At 46.1% G+C, this 17464-nt stretch overlaps 1 long non-coding RNA gene across 1 annotated transcript; it reads left to right on the top strand.

Annotated features, from left to right (window-relative positions):
* Positions 1-3822: 3822 nt before the first annotated feature.
* Positions 3823-15824, top strand: LOC139075170 (uncharacterized). Its single transcript, XR_011525307.1, has 2 exons — positions 3823-3983; positions 11058-15824. It is a non-coding gene; the product is annotated as an uncharacterized lncRNA (long non-coding RNA).
* Positions 15825-17464: the final 1640 nt, after the last annotated feature.

Here is a 17464-nt window from a genome sequence, read left to right as displayed (position 1 = left end):
CACCACCACACAATTACAAAAAATTTTTTCATTGTCATGAGGACTTTTAAGATCTACTCTCTTAGTAAATTTCAATTATACAGTACAGTATTATTAACTATAGTCACCATGCTGTACATTCCATCCCCAGGACTTATTTATTTTATAACTGGAAGTTTCTACCTTTTGACCCCCTTTACCCATTTCACTCCCTCCCCACCCTCTGCTTGTGGCAACCACCACTCTGTTCTCTCTGAGCTTAGTTTTTGTTTTTTTTTTATATTCCGCATGTAAGTGAGATTTGTCTTTCTCTGACTTATTTCACTTAGCATAATGCCCTCCAGGTCCGTCCATGTTGTTGAAAATGGCAGGATTTCGTTCTTTTTTAGGGCTGAATAATATTCCATTGTGTATATGCCACAATTTCTTTATCCATTTATCCATCAGTGGACACTTAGGTTGTTTACATATCTTGGCTATTGTGAATAATGCTGCAGTGAACATGGGGGTGCATATATCTTTTCAATTAGTGTTTTCATTTTCTTTGGATAAATACCCAGCAGTGGGATAGCTGGATCATATGGTAGATCTATTCTTAATTTTGTGAGGACCTTCCATACTGTTTTCCATAGTGGCTGCACCAGTTTACATTCCTACCAATAGTGCACGAGGGTTCCCTTTTCTCCACATCCTCTCCAACACTCGTCATTTTTTGTCTTTTTGATAATAGCCATTCTAACAGCTGCGAGGTGATATCTCATTGTGCTTTTGATTTGCATCCCTGATGTTTAGCGATGTGGAGCATCTTTTCCTGTACCTATTGGCCATCTGTATGTCTTCTTTGGGAAAATGTCTATTCGGCTCTTCTGCCCATTTTTTAATCAGATTGTTTGGTTTTTTTGCTATTGAGTTGTACGAGTTCTTTATATATTTTGGATATTAGCCCCTTATCAGATATATGATTTGCAAATATTTTCTCCATTCAGTAGGTTGCCTTTTCGTTTTGTTGGTGGTTTCCTTTGCTGTGAAGAAGCTTTTTAGTCTGATGTAGTCCCACTTCTTTATTTTTTCTTCTGTTGCCTTTGCTTTTGGAGTCAGAGCCAAAAAATCACCGCCAAGGCTAATGTCAAGGAGCTTACCGCCTATGTTTTCCTCTAGGAGTTCTATGATTTCAGGTCTTACACTTAAGTCTTTAATCCATTTTGAGTTAATTTTTGTGTATGGCGTCAGATAGGGATTCAGGTTCATTCTTTCGCATGTGGCTGTCCAGTTTTCCCAGCACCATTTCTTGAAGAGACTCTCCTTTCCCCATTGTACATTCTTGGATCCTTTGTGGTAAGTTAATTGACCATATATGCATGAGTTTATTTCTGGGCTCTCTGTTCTGTTCCGTTGATCTATGTGTCTGTTTTTATGCCAATACCATACTGTTTTGATTATTATAGCTTTGTAATGTACTTTGAAATTAGGGAATGTGATGCCTCCAGCTTTGTTCTTCTTCTTTTTTTTTTTTAAAGATTTTATTTTTTTCCTTTTTCTCCCCAAAGCCTCCCAGTACATAGTTGTATATTCTCGTTGTGGGTCCTTCTAGTTGTGGCATGTGGGACGCCACCTCAGCGTGGTTTGATGAGCAGTGCCATGTCCGCACCCAGGATTCGAACCAACGAAACACTGGGCCGCCAGCAGCGGAGCGTGCGAACTTAACCACTTGGCCACGGGGCCAGCCCCATGGTCTTCTTTCTCATGATTGCTTTGTCTGTTTGGGGTCTTTTGTTGTTCCATACAAAAATTTAGGATTATCTGTTCTATTTTTGTGAAAAATACCATTGGAATTTTGATAGCAATTGCATTGAACCTGTAGATTACTTTGGGTATTATGAACATTTTAACAATAATAATTCTTCCAATCCATGAGAATGGAATATCTTTCCATTTATTTGTATCTTCTTTAATTTCTTTCATCAATATCTTATATGGTATCATTGATTGCTATTCTGAACTTGTCTGTGCATAAGTTGAGATACAACAAATAACTAATTGGATATTCTAATTCAATTATTCCCTGCATCCTTGGGAACCAGGATTCCCAGTGTGGAAGAAAGGAGATACAGATGTAACAGAAGAGGTTAAGTAAAAACCCTCCGGTCCTCAATTTGAACTGGATGTATCAGTATAAACTCTCTGTGTATTTTATCATGTATGTAATTTCTAGCTCTTCCCGCTGGAAAGACTTAGAAACATTGATCTACCCAGAAGCCAGGAGGATTCCTAACATCCCAATGTGGTCTTCAATATTATTCCCCACTAAAAGAAACCACAGCTTCCTGAAGAAATGGCTGATTCTAGTCTTGGGCGGGAAACACACAAGATGAGCTTGAAACATCTTGCCAAACCAGATGGCAAGGAAGTATTCAGACTACTAGGGACACATCAAAAGGACTCGAGTTAATCTGAAGAGGCTCCGACTGGCCAAAGATGGGACAATTTGAACATCAATAATGATACTAATTTGGAATGTATTGAAATTCGTCAAATATGTTTAAGTCCTTGACTTTTTCATGGTACTTTTTTAAACCAATTCATCATCTTTAGAGGATAACAGGGTAGCAGTTCGTTCTCCTGAAAATGGATAAATAAATGAAAAGAGACAAGCGTCTACGCTGCCTTTCCTCCGTGAACTAACTGTTCCACTGGGCAACCAAATAGTACATGAAGGGCAGTGTCTCTTTACAAAATTTATCCAGCTGATAAATGAAAGAGAAATGATAGAATTAGAATATTCCCATTTTCCACCCCCCAATGAATTGACGAAAGTAAGCGTTGAACATCATCTCTGCCAACATCTCAGAAAAGAGACACAGCCAGACATCATGTGCCCCTGGTGAGCTAGCACACTGACACCTACAGTCTCATCAAAAATCTTGATCCTGGGGCCGGCCCACTGGCGCAGCGGTTAAGTTCGCATGTGCCACTTCAGTGGCCCAGCGTTCGCCAGTTCGGATCCCAGGTGCGGACACGGTACCGCTTACCACGCCATGCTGTGGTAGGCATCCCACATATAAAGTAGAGGAAGATGGGCAGGGATGTTAGCTCAGGGCCAGTCTTCCTCAGCCAAAAGAGGAGGATTGGCAGTAGTTAGCTCAGGGCTAATCTTCCTAAAAAACAAACAAACAAAAAAAACTTGATCCTGAGTCTGATCCAGCCTCTGGACCCAGTTGTCCACGTGCAGGAAATGTGGAGAACAGAGGGATGTGTTGAACTGCGCTGTGTGAATGCAATCTGCAAGGTCCAGACTCGAGAACTCGACAGGGTACATGGCTCAGGTTCTTCCAGGAATATAAGGGAAAGAGATGGAGACGGAACCTGCAGATTAACAGAGACTTGCCAGACATCAACAAAATAAGCAAGACTAATCTATAGCGTCTAGAGAGGCACATTTGGATGATTAAAAACTATAAAGAAACTCGAGAGTAATTACTGTTAAAGTCAGGACAGCGGGCACTTTTGGAAGGAGAGAAGTGGTTGAGATCTGAATGAGGCCCGGGGAGAGTATTCTGGGGCGGCTGGAAAAGTACAGTTTCTTGGCCTGGATGGTAGTTATAAGGGTGTTGATTTTATAATAATTCACTAAGCTTCACATTTGTTTTGCGTCGTTTTCTGTATATTGGAGATCTGATTCAAATCAAGACCTTGTAACTCCAACGCTGAAGGCTACTATACAACCCGCAGAGGCGGAGGGGGCCGCTTGTCACTGCCGTGCTTGGGTATGCGTCCCCGGCGACCGTGCAAGGGACTCACTGCAGGGGGTGCTGCAGGCACGCTGGGACCGAGGAAAGAAGTGCAATTCCCAGACCTGGCTCCAGGGACGCCCAGAGGCCTCCCTCTCCCGTGCAACTCGAACTGGAGAGCCAGGGAGGAGGCGCGAGGACAGGAGCCCCCGTGGCCACCATGTGCCGGGGCGCAGCGGCCACAGAGCTGGCAGCCAACCCCGCCGGGCCAGCCAGGTGCGCACTCGCAGGGAGCCGAAGCGGGGCCACAGGGATGCGGGCCGGCGGGCGGGCAGGCGCGGGCCGGGGGACAGGCGGACAGCCCGGCGCGCCCCGAGCCGCTCCGGCACCACGGCCCGGAGGAGGCTGGCCCCGTGCGGCTGGCGGGCTGCCGGGCTGCACGTGGCGCGGTGGCTCCTTTGGTCCTACCGACCCTGTCGCCCCCAGATCCCGGCTCTCAGGCGCCAAAGCCTGAGCGGACTCCCAGCTGGTCTCCGGAGCGGTGAGCGCCAGATTGGGGTCGGCCCCGCTGCCCCCAGGCATCAAGGTCCCCCCAGGCCGGGCCAGGGCTGGTGGCGCGGGCACAGAGGAGGTTGGAATTGTGCCAGAGGGGCTCCGCTAGGGATCTCGGGGAGTGTAAGGGGCGGCTTGGCTCACCATCCCTTCTCTAAACGGCCACTTCGCGGATTGGGCGCGCGAGGCCGCGGGCAAGACAGGGACCCGAAGTGCCAGCGCCCCTGCCGTCCCCAGGGAGGAAGCGGGGCGGAGAGAGCGCCCGGGAGGACGCATCTATGCGGGGATGCGTCACTCCGCCACCCACTTACCCAACCAGGTGACACTGCGAACCCTGGCCCTGCCCGCCACCGCCCACCCCCAGGGCTGGCCAGCTGCCAGGAGAGGACAGCCCAGGACGGAGGTCAGGCGCGGGGCCTCAGGCCGCCCACGGCGGTGGCGGCGCGCCCCTCCCTGGGCCTCCGATTCTGCGCCCCAGTGATGGGAGCGAAGCGGAGGCGTCTGGGCTGGCTGGGGTCAGCGACACGGTTTCCTCGGCGATCCATCCCGTAGAGACGCGCCCGGGCCGGCGCTGGGCGTGGGGTCCACCAAAGACCGTCTCCTGCCCTCCCTCGGCTCCTGGATGGGTTTGAGGTGGCCTCGGGGCAGAGGGCGGGTCGGGCCTGCTCAGTGCCGGCCAGAGGGAGGCAGGACGCAGCAGTGGCCCTGCCCAGCGAAGTGTCCTAGAAAATGAGCAGGCCGGACCCGGCGCTCTCCCACCCCACCCCCGACGTCCTCCGAGCCGCATCCTTCCCCTCCTCCCGCTTGCACCTCTGTCCTCAACTTTCTTCTGTGCCCTTCCCCAAAGGACGTCTCTCCAGTCCCAGGACTGCGGCGCCCGGCCCTCCTGGCTGCCTCCGGAGCTCTCCTCCCATCACCGCCTGGCTGAGGCGGCTGGGACAGGGCGGCGGGCGCGGCACGTCTACTTATAATGTGCCAGGTGGTGACAAGTGCCTGGAGAACAGGTCAGTCAGGGTAAGGGGCGGGGACAGGTATCCTGGTTGGAGCAGGCCTCCACCCAGTGACGGTAGTGAGTGACGGAGCGTTCTCCTCGTTTGTCCGTTTCTACCTTGTGAATGTTGGACCATGTATCTATCTTTCTATTCCAAATAGGAAGAGAAAATATTTCAACATAAGCAACAATAAAGAAGACGGTCGGGGGTCATCAGTACATAAAATATAATTTATGTAAAAATGCAGCAAAACTTTATTTCTTTATAAAACTTTATTTCAAGGCTGGAAGACATCCCAAGTGGTTATCGAGGTTACTCTGATTAGGGGAGCCAGATTAGAAGGAGAGGGGGTCAGTGGGACTCCAGCTTTATCTCTGTGGTTTTTATTTTTACTAATATATATATATATATTAGAGATTGTTTGTGAACCTGAGTATTTATATTCAGTACAGAAACCTGAAGAAAAAAAGAAAAAGGCATTTATCCTGGAGAGGAGAGGAATCCCTGAGATCTGTGGGCATCTGTCACACCCACAGATGCTTTAAGGAAAGGAAAGGGGCCTGGGTGGAACCCTTCTGGTGAGTGGCAGCTTCGGTGACTGGGAGAGCCCAGGTGCTGGCAGGTGCCTTCTGAAGAGAGAAGAGTGGGGGCCGTAGGTGGAGCAGGAGAAGTGACAGAGGACACGGGAGTCGTGGCAATGGCTGGACTGCTGGCCAGGGACCGATGCACATGTGCTCCTGAGCACTAGTAACCACCGCTGAGATGTGTCCTGACTTGTCATGTGGTCCCCATCCCTAAGGGACCTGAGAGGGTCACTGTCCTGTGCAGCCTGAGAGGATGCAAGGAGCATGGCTCTGCAGGTCGAGTGAAAAGCAGGACAAGGGCTCCTGAGGACCAGAGTGTGAGCCCAAAGAGAGTCCGTTCTGTCACAGTTTGGGTCGCTTGTAGGCTGAGAGGAGGGATAAGTTTGAGAGGCAATGAAAACAAAGCACATGGGCTCTTGAATGTCAAGGTGAGATGTTCAGACTTCCAGAACGGGTGGTGCCGTGGCCGTGCAGGAGCCGTTTCAGTGCTGGGCTGCAGACTGATGCGACTAGAAGCTGGGGAAGGTGGTTTGCCTCAGGGCGAGCCGAGACGGGTTTGGCCCCAACACAAGAGCCCCAGTGGAACGTGAGATGCACCTGAATGAGGCGGTGGGGATGGAAAAGCGGGGCAGGGTGACAGGTGCTGTGGAGGCCTGTGCTGTGGGTGCTGATGTGGGAGGAGATATGGGTGAGGCCTGTTGAATCATGTGGAGAAGCCCACACAGGCTACTAGGAGGGCGGAAAGGGGTGTTTTGTGTGAAGGCGGAAATGAAGCAGAGCCGGGCCTCCCGGGAGCAAGGCCAGGATCTGGGAATCATTCAAATGGGAGGAGGCTTCACTTGGCTTATGCGTGGGGTCCGTGTCTCTCCTTTCTGTCCGTCTCCCCTGTGCTCCCTGGTTCCAGGGTTCTGCTCCCTGTGACTCCCTCTTGCAGTGGTCCGGGATGCCATGGCACCGCTTCTGACCCCTCATCTCTGTGGCCTGGAAGTTCCCATGCTCCACGCTTCTGAACACAATTTAGGGTCTTGACATTGGAATTCTTGGTCGGCATTGGGCCACACCTGCTTGTGCCTACTCCTGGGTGAGGTCACCCGGGTTGCCCTTCCCTGAGCTTTGGCAAAGCAGATAAGGTCAGAAGTTGAATAACATATCTAGTAGATAAGCTGAAGAGAAGCAATCCAAGGCCACAGAGGGACAATCCATTCTTCCTGGAAAATGTTGCTTCAGTTCTTAGGAAAACTCAATATTGAAAGAGGTTGGTTTTTCCCAAACTGACTATTTGAGAGTGAATGTAATTTTAAACAAAACCCCAATAGGGTCTTTTTTTTTTTTTGAGGAAGATTAGCCCTGAGCTAACTGCTGCCAATCCTCCTCTTTTTGCTGAGGAAGACTGGCCCTGAGCTAACATCCATGCCCATCTTCCTCTGCTTTATACGTGGGACTCCTGCCACAGCATGGCTTTGGCCAAGTGGTGCCGTGTCTGCACCCAGGATCCGAACCGGCGAACCTGGAGCCGCCAAGAACCGGAACGTGCAAAATTAACCGCTGCGCCACTGGGCCGGCCCCCCAGTAGGGTGTTTTTAAGGAACTTGACAAGCAGGTTCTGAAATTTATTTGGAAAATCAAAGGCTTAAGAAGAGTCAAGTGGCCGAGACATGGGGAGGAAGAGAATGAAGGACCCGGTTTACTGGGTATCAACATTTGTTATAAGTCTACTGCAATTAAAACAGTGCGGTGTTTACAAAAGGATAGATAATAGACAAATGGGACAGGATAGATTGCCCAGAAGCAGCCTCAGAAGACTGTGAAACCGTGGTGTGTGACAGCAGTGGTGTTGAAGACTGTGTTAGTTTTCTGTTGCTACTGCAAGAAATCACCACAGACTGAGTGGCTTAAGGCAACAGAAATTTTTCATCACACAGTTCAGGAGGTCAGAACTCTGCAACATGTCCACAGGGCTGTGCTCCATTTGGAGGGTCCTGGGAAGAACGCATTTTCTGCCTTTTCCGGCTTCCAGAGGCTGCCTCCGTGCCTTGGCTCATGACCCTGTCCTGGATTGTCACAGTGCGTCACTCCAGTCTCTGCTTCTGTCCGTACATCTCTCTGACTCTGAGTCTACTCTTGCCTGTCATGGGGACCTTTCTGATTACATGGGGCTCACCCAGGTAATCCAAAATAATCTCCCCACCATCCTTAACCTGACCATACCTGCAGGTTCTCTGTTGCCATATAAGGTAACATATTCACGGGTTCCAGCGACTAGGAAGTGGACATCTTTGGGGAGCTGTTTTGCAAACTACCAGAAAGACCAACAGGGAAGGGACAGAAATTGTGCTGGCACAATTGGTTATTCACATGGAAAAAATGAAATTTGCAACAATGAAATCAATTCCAAACAGATCAAACACTCAAGTGTGGAAAGCAAAGTTTGATACTTTTAGAAGATAATGCGGGAGAATGTCTTATCGACTTGGATAGAGAAGGACTTACTAAACAATATTAAAGTTCTAATTGTAAAAGATTAATAAATGCAGCTACATGAAAATTAAGAATTTCTGTTTGTTAGAGGACACTGTAAAGAAAAGGAAAAGTCAGGCCACACACTGGGAGAAGATATTCACAACATACAGAACTAAAAAAGGAATAGTATTGAGAGCAAAGAAATAACTATAACAGTCAATAAGGAAAAAGTAAACAACCCAATAGAATAATGGGCAGGGGCCGGCCTGGTGGCACAGCAGTTAAGTGCGCACATTCCACTTTGGCGGCCCAGGGTTCATTGGTTCGGATCCCAGGTGCAGACCTATGCACCACTTGTCAAACCACGCTGTGGCAGGCGTCCCACATATAAAGTAGAGGAAGATGGGCACGGATGTTAGCTCAGGGCCAGTCTTCCTCAGCAAAAAGAGAAGGATTGGTGGCAGAGGATAGCTCAGGGCTAATCTTCCTCAAAAAAAAAGAAAAAAGAAAAATGGGCAAAAGACCAGTAGTCCATAAATAGGCTCCAGCTCATCAGTAAGGAGGGAAATGGAAGTTTAGATGACAATGAGATGCCATTTTATACCCACCAATTAGAGAAAATCTTAAAACCTGATAGTTCAAAATGTCAGAGGGGAACATGGGGTGATGGGGGCACCTTTAACTGCAGGTGAGAGTATAAATTGGTACAACCACTTTGAAAAACAATTTGGCAGTATTTTGTAAAGCTGAATGTGTACATTTCCCATGAGCGGGATATTCCACTCCTAGGTGTACATCCTAGAGAAACTCTTCCACAGGCGCATAAGGAGATATTTGCAAGATGGGTCGTAACAGCATTCTTTGAAAGTTTTTAAAGAAATCTGAGAACAACCTCTATTGCCCTGGCTGTGCTAATGCATAAGTAAATTGTGAAGAATTCATACTATGGAATATTATGCAGCTGTGAATGTGGATGAGCCACAACCACATGCAGCAATCAAGATGAACCTTTGAAACACGAAGTAAATGAAAAAAAAACAATGCCTCAGAGGACAGCACACTTATAAGACACTATTTTCATAAATCTCAAAAACAAGCAAAACTGAGCAATGTATTCAGAGATATATTCATATTAGGTAACACTATTTTTGAAAGCATGAGAATGATAAAAGTCAAGGCAGGAGTTATCTCTGAGGGAATAGCAAGGTGGGAGTAGCTGGCTTAAGGAGGGGCATGCCACTCCCAAGTAGGGGTCATGTTCTAGATCTAAAGTTTGGGGTAGGTTTGCAGGTATTTATTTTATTTTCATTATAACTTATGTATACATTGTATTTTTAAAAAGATAAGTCCCAGAGGCCAGCCCAGGGCCGAGTGGTTAAGTTCGCGAGCTCCACTTCAGCAGCCCAGGGTTCCACCAGTTCAGATCCTGGGTGTGGACATGGCACCACTCATCAAGCCATGCTGAGGCAGCAGCCCACATGCCACAACTAGAAGGACCCACAACTATGTACTGGGGGGTTTGGGGAGAAGGAAAAAAAAGGAAGATTGGCAACAGATGTTAGCTCAGAACAAATCTTTAAAAAAACTAAAAATGAAATTATAAGTCCTGGGATCAGCCTGGTGGTGTAGTGGTTAGGTTTGCGTGCTCTGCTTCAGCGGCCTGCAGTTTGCAGGTTCAGATCCCAGGTGCAGACCTACACCTGCTCGTCAAGCCATGCTGTGGTGGCATCCCACATACAAAATGGAGGAGGATTTGGCAGATATGTTAGCTCAGGGCAATCTTCCTCAAGCAAAAAGAGGAAGGTAGGCAACAGAGGCTAGCTCCTGGCCAATCTTCCTCACAAAAAAAAATAAAAGAGGTAAGTCTTGGTTCATTAAAATTAAGTACTTACATTAAACAAAAGACATCATTAATACGCAAGTCAGTGACTGGGAGAATAGATTCATAGCACATATGTCTGTACAAAGAAGACCTACATATCGATAAGAAAAGGACAAACAATTAAGAAAGGGGCAAAAGACTTGAACAGGCACTTCATAAAGAGGATGTCTAAATGGCCAATAAGCACATGGAAAGAGCTCCACCTCATCACTTGTAGGGGAAATGCAAATTAAAACCTCAGTGGATGCCACTGCCTATGAGACAGGGCAGCTAAACTGTGAAAGACTGACAAGATTACGTGCTGACAAGGATATGGAGCACCCGGAAGTGTCCTTAATTGCCAGAGAGAAAGTAAATCGGTTTACCCACTTCGAAAAACTGTTAGACATTATCCACTAAGGTTAGACATAGGCCCAACCCTGTGATCCAGCAGTTTCAATCCTGGATATTTACCCAAGAGAAATGAAGGCGTGTGTCCACAAAACATGTGTACAAGAATGTGCGTCATAGCTTTATTGATAATAGCCGCAAACCGGAAAAAACCTACGTGTTTGTCAACGAGGTCAATAAATTGTGGCATATTCATACAATACGGAAGAAATTACACATGCAACAATGTGTATGAATCTCAGACATTACGTTGAGCAAAAGAAGTCAGACACACACATGCTGTATAATTCCATATAGCTGAAGTCCAAGGATGGGGTTCGTTAATCTATAATGGGAGAAGTCAGGATATTGGTTACCTCGTGGTGCCTAGGAAGTTGTACACGGGAACCTTCTGGGAGGATGGAAGTGTTCTAGATCTCCGTCTGGTGTAGACATATGCGAGTTTTTATCACATAGTACAATTAAGATTTGTGTGTTCTATTCTATATAGGTTATACTCTGAAAACAAGAGAGACCTCCAGCATCTCCTTTTGGCCAGATTTCTCCTCTCCAGCGTGCCCTGTATAAGAATTCTGGAACCCTTGACATTTTGCCTGAGGAAAGCCACTTGAATCCCAGTGAACAAACACAGCAGAGAAACTGAGTCTTATTAGGAAGCACAAAATGGCTCACAAGAGGAACAGGAAACCCGCTGACACAGTTGGGAGGAATGTGTTTTGCTGATGGAATGGAGATAAGTAGAACAGGAAGGCTGACTGCCTCCCAAATTCGTTTGTTTATTCAACAGGTACTTTTTGACTTTCTGCCACGTTGCAGGCGTTGTGCAAAGTTCTCCTCTAAGGATCAGGCCGTCGGATTTACCTCTCAGCACAGAACTAGCTTGATCTTCCCCTTCGTGGGGACTCTGTTTCCCTCTGTACCTTCCTCCCTGTGTCACCTTCTTCTCTGTGGACCTTTTCTGTCTCATGAGGTTAGCTGGCTTGGATTCAACCTTGGCCCGTGAATCTATGAATCTTTCCAGCTTAGGCTCTTTCTAATAAACGTCTGTCTCAGTCAGCTATAGCCATGTAACAATGTACACCAAAACTTAGTCACTTAGGACAACAGTCACCTTGTCAGTCATGCGTCTGTGAGTCGGGCATTGGAGTAGGGCGCAGTGGACAGTTTCTCCTCCTCATGGTGTCATCTGGGGCGGCTCAGCTAGGGCTGCCCTCTTCTTAGCAATGCCAGCTCATTAGGAATTACTTCAACACATCATCTTCTTTTCCATTGTGCTCTCCTAAAAACTTTCAGATGATGGCTGCCATAGTTCCTAAAACCAACATAAATGATGCTAAACCAGGGCCGGGAGCTTTGCACCAGCATCAGGGGTCCTCTGTGTTTCTAAGAAGCCACGCAGAGATGTTGTCCATTCTACGCTTAGGAGACTAAGGCTGGTCTTAAAATGTTTTATTTTCTTTGTTTTAAGAAAGGAAGGAAAACTTCATCTTGAGTAAACCCCAGGTTGGACAGTTAAGTCAGTCCCTTCTCTTCTCCCTGTCCCCCACTACAGCGTGAGTGAGGATTTGTTGCTCGGGCTAGATCTTCCTGAAACCAAAGCATCAGTACAAATGTAGGTGGAGCCAAACAACTAAATGTCAAAGACGGCACAGATAACATACATCAATCACCCTTCCGACCCAGAAGACTATTTCAGGAAACACCCACGCAGCTCAGACAGGAAATCCCTGTGGCCTTCAGAGGCAACAGATGCAGGGAGCATGGCTGTCACAGGACAGGCTTGGAGAAGTGGGTCACAGCACTGCCTTAGCGCTTGTCTGCTCCCTGTGGTCCTGGCCTTCTCTAGGCCACAGCTCCCACGTCTATCAGTGGGACACTTGATGGTGATGCACAAGGATGCACAGAGATTGTGCGCACAAAGCCCCTAGCACGGTACACAGCACCTGGCAGGTGCTCAGGAGATGTTGGCCTCTACTGGTCCCAACTACTGGAGCAGCCCAGCCCTGCAGAGAGCTGGCCATGTCTACTTTATCAACCATCATGGAACCAGGCCCTGGTTCCTAGGGCCGTGCCCACTGGCATTGCCCCCTGCAAAGGAGTTGTTCATTTTTCTGCCACCCAGGGCCGTACACACCTGTGGCTCGCCCCATTTGTACATCACTGTCAAGTCGTTTTTACCAAGTAGAAGATTTGATTAAAACGCTGTCATATTGACTTGATGTGTCGAAGATATCCACATGCTCTATCATAAATAACTCAACTTCCAGGCAAGTCCTAAAGTAAATCTTTTTTTTTAAACTTCACACTGCCTTGACAATTATTTGAGTTGGTTTGTTCACGCCTTATGAACTCTTCCAGCGTGGACCTGCACCCCCCAGAACTGAAACTTCAGCTCTTCTGGAAGTATCTAAAAGTTGAAGGCTCTGCCAGGCCTATCTTGGGGCTCAGCAAAAGTTAGCAGTTTATATTAAAACATCCCTCAGAATGGCATCCTAGCTTGGAGAGGCAGGATGAGGTTAATAGTTGGGAAGAAAAACAGGTGCTTAAAAAAGATGGTTTACTCTACTCCATTTTGGTTTCTGTTGTGTGTGATTTTGCTATGTCACTTACTCCTAAAACCCTAAAATAAACGTTGTATTTAATATTAGTCCACTTAAACTATTTCTGGCTGGACACGGTAGATTGAATGCTTGCCATTTCAGAAACTGTTCGTTGATCTAAAGGTTAAAGGCGGAAGTGGTTTCTGTAGGGTCCGGGATATATATATATATACATATATTTTAATATATATATATATATTATATATATATATATATACTGACTGCTCAGTCCAGGTGAGCTCTGTTTATGAAAATACGCTTCGTTTTCCCCTCTGATGACAGCAACAGAAAACAGAAAAATTTGGAGTAGCAACGCGTGCTCAAGTAATGTCTGATTCTTATTGTTTTATTTTCCACACTATGTTCTACAGCTAGAGTCCTGACGACTATAGCACTGAAACCCTGAAAGTTTATCTTTTATTATTTCAGTTTAGTCACCCAAAATTACTTGATGCTTCAGGTGGCCAGTCATGCAAGAATTCACGCTTGAGTACTTCAGAGACTGTCCCATGGTCTAAAGGTTCAACTCAGGATGTGGTTTCCACTCTGAAACAGGTCCCAGCTGCCACTCACTTTACTTTTATAATTTATTTTATCTCTTTCAAAGTTACATGCACCTTAAAAAGTCAAAAGTTTTACAATGGGAAAGCTCACCATGAAAAGCAGCGGCTCCCTTGCCTCTTCTCTGAAGCACCCCGCTCACCATTGCCCAGAAGCCCCCACTTCTAGCTCCTTCAGTGTTTCTTCTGCCTGTTACCTCTATATTTCTGAACAATATGCTTATACTGCTATTTCTGGATTTTTCCATTGCCTGGCTACCCTGGAAGGCTAAGATTTCCCTCTGCTATCTCCTCCCCACCCCACATACTTAGCTTCCCAACAGAGCTGTATCACAAGTCTTGGTGAAATCACTATTTAGTATTAAATATTCGTTATTACAACTATGTATATACTGTACCATGATGCCATTTCTAGTGCAACTTTCTGTTACCACTAAGTTAATAATTTGCTGATTTTTCTCAGTACCTATCCCTAATTCATCCTAAATTGCCAACTGACTTGGAAATTGCTTCTCAAAACATTCAAACCCATAAGGACGCCTCTCAGCTTCATTTTGTCTTGCCTCTCTCCCTCCTGGGGTCCTCCTGCTTCTAATTACTGTCTTCCTTAGAACTTTTGATGGTTTCTTTCTTGCTATAAGAAATCGGAATTTATTTTAGAAATTGGTAGAGATAAAAATAAAATGGTATTTTAGGCTAGTTTCCTCAGGACCCTGAGCATTCAGACATGAGTAAATCCTGCTTCCTGCCCCAGCAAACTCGGCCTGGACAGGAAAACCTACAAAACAGAAAGATGCGAGGACACTTACAGACGCTGGGGATACGATAAGAGGTCACCCCAGGGAGGACAGCATGGGGTGCTGGGACCCTGCCTGCCTGCCTTTGAAATCAGGCAGACCCAGGTTTGAATCCTGATTCTGCCCCTTGTGGGACCTCAGCAGCCAACCTAACCCCCAGGACGTCAGTTTATTTCTCTGTGAAATACAGATTCCACTCACCCTTCAGGACGGTGCATAGAGCATATGAGAGAAGAGGGGAGAGCTCTTACACCACGCTAGACCCTTGAAATGACAGTGCCCTTCCGACTCAACTGCCACAGTGACAGAAGCACTCTCCAAATACAATCCTAAGGCCACTTACCTTAGGATTTGTGCCACTCGTATGGCAAATGTCTTCCAAAAAATCACCGTCAATTTTTTGTACTTTTACAGTTTTGTAACTATGGGGGTAAAAAGTTCAATTTTACTGGAAGGTAATAACTTCATTCCAGTTCGTGCCCATCTCAGAGCTCGACTCAAGTCCTGCATGGCAGAAACTCCTCATAGCGGTTGTGAGAAGCAACGCCCCAGTGAAAATTCTGATGTTTCGTATTGTAAGAGAAGGATATGCTTTCATTCAGCCATCACTTGGTAATACTTGAAAGCTAAAGGGACAGTTTGAAAAGGGTGACAACCTCAGCTGGGCTCTTCACCACCTGAGGGGCTCAGGCTGCTCACCCTCCTGCTTTTCCTCCCAAAGTCTTGACTGTTTGTCAGCAGAGGATGGTCACGTTCTCGTCACATCTTTGCACGGAGTCATTTTGAGTCACCTCCCAGCTCCTGAAGTTTTAAAACACTTTGAACGCCTTCAACGGTTTGGAAATCGATCCTGTTTTCAGTGGTATTCGCTCTTTCCCAGGGTGGTTTTAGCGGCTCAAGACATTCAGTAAAAGGAGCTGAGAACCATTCCCAAGTTTGCATTAATCTATTCAAATGATGCTTGTTGAAATATGCACTGCCTGTTAACCTCTCAAGAGCTCCTAGTTACAGATAGCATGTTAATTATATTCTCCACCTGCCACTGACAATATATAAGGATAATCTGCTCCCACAAAGGTCGTTTCCACTGAGCTATTAGGACTTTATTAACTAAGTTAAGCGTGGTTTGCTGGGACACTGTTGAATGTAACCAGATCATTATTTGTGCAGCTCGATATGTAGCACCCTCTGCAGACAGCTACGGAGTAGCAATGCCAGTAATACCAACTGTGTCTTCATTTGATTTTCTGTCCTTTTAAATTTATGGAATGAATAAATATGTTCTATTTGTAAACCCAAACTAGGGGCCAGCCTGGTGGCATAGTGGTTAAGTTCACACATTCCGCTTCGGCAGCCCAGGGTTCGCAGGTGCAGATCCCGGGCGGGGACCTACACACCGCTTATCAAGCCATGCAGTGGTGGCATCCCACATACAAAGTAGAGGAAGACTGGCACAGGTGGTAGCTCAGCAACAATCTTCCTCACCAAACAAAACAACCAAATCAATACAGATTAAATCAAGTTTGCCTTGACATCTCCCCTCATCTCATCTTCCCCCAGAAATAATCATTGTCATCAGTTTGTATGTAGCCTTTCGGAATTTTGCTATCTATGCACTCACAAGCATATGTAGATATTATGTAAATATATACTTTAGCTGATTAGGATACACTGTACATATTATTATGCAACGTAAATTTCCACCTTAACAATGTGACTTGGAGCTCTTGTCAGTACAAGAACAATGTCTGACATTTCAGCAGGTCTCCTGCCCGAGCACATCCAGGTAGTCCAATCTTCCACTATTCTGATGCTGCAGAACATATTCATATTCACTCTTTTTGCACAAGGCAAGTGTTTTCTCCAGTGGCTTGCCAGAAGTGAAATTTCTGGGCTCAAGATACACATCTTTAAAGTTTCAATAGACGCCGTTAAATTGACCTCTAAAAGGGCTGTAACATTTTATACTCACACTCACAGTACATGGATGTGTACCTGTGGACCGACATCCTTACAAAACTGATAGCAATCTTTTAAGTTTTTGTGATGTGTGAAAATTACTGTAGGTCATTCATTGTAAAAATATTGATTGGGTTCCTGCTCTGTAGCAGCCACTGTCCTGAGCACTGGAATTTGGTAGTAATGAGAGACAAGGCCTTGCCTTCAGGGACCTTGCATGCTTGTGGGGGAGAGAGATGATAAACATAAATCATAAAAATATGGTACCTGGCAGTGAGGAAAGATGGTGAGAAGTAGTTGGATTCTGGGCATGTTTGAAGATGGAGACGAGAGGATGATGGATGAATTCAATGTAAAGGCAAGTGGACCGGGTCACAGTCATTCCAAGTGTGGAGCGTAGGAAATCACTGAAAGGCAATGAGATACGAGAGCCTGAGGGGGTAAGGACAGGTTGGAGGGACCCAGAGTTCACTGTAGACGTACTAGGTGGGCATCGCCTATTAAACGTCCCAGGGGAAAGGGTGAGCGGGGCAGCTGGATATATAGGTTCAGGAAAAGGTTAGGATTGAAGGTATCAATTTGGGAGTCATTAACACATAGATGATATTCAAAGCCGTGAGTTTGGATAAGACCACTAAGCAGTGAGGAAGGATAGAGAAGAGGGCCACAAATTGAGAACAGGGATGTTCAAGAAACATCTGTACATACGCCCTGCTTTGTTTTTGTCCTAATACAAATTCAACTTGGTTGTGAGGTATTCACATTTTTATATACTGCTAAAGTTGACTCACTAATATTTTGTTTACTTTTTCACTTCTAAATCACGAAAGCTTGGGTTATAATTTTTCTTTCTTATAATGTCCTCGTCAAGTTTTGATATTATGGACAAAATGGTCCCGTAAAATGGGTTAGTTGGGAAGTGTTTCCTTTTTTTCTGTTCCCTTAAAGAGTTTGTGTAAGAATGTTATTTTTTTTCATTAA

Source organism: Equus przewalskii, chromosome 1 (assembly GCF_037783145.1).
Source record: "Equus przewalskii isolate Varuska chromosome 1, EquPr2, whole genome shotgun sequence".
Classification (NCBI taxonomy): Eukaryota; Metazoa; Chordata; class Mammalia; order Perissodactyla; family Equidae; genus Equus; species Equus przewalskii.
Note: the sequence above shows the minus strand (reverse complement) of the source record. Positions and strands in the feature narration are given on the sequence as shown.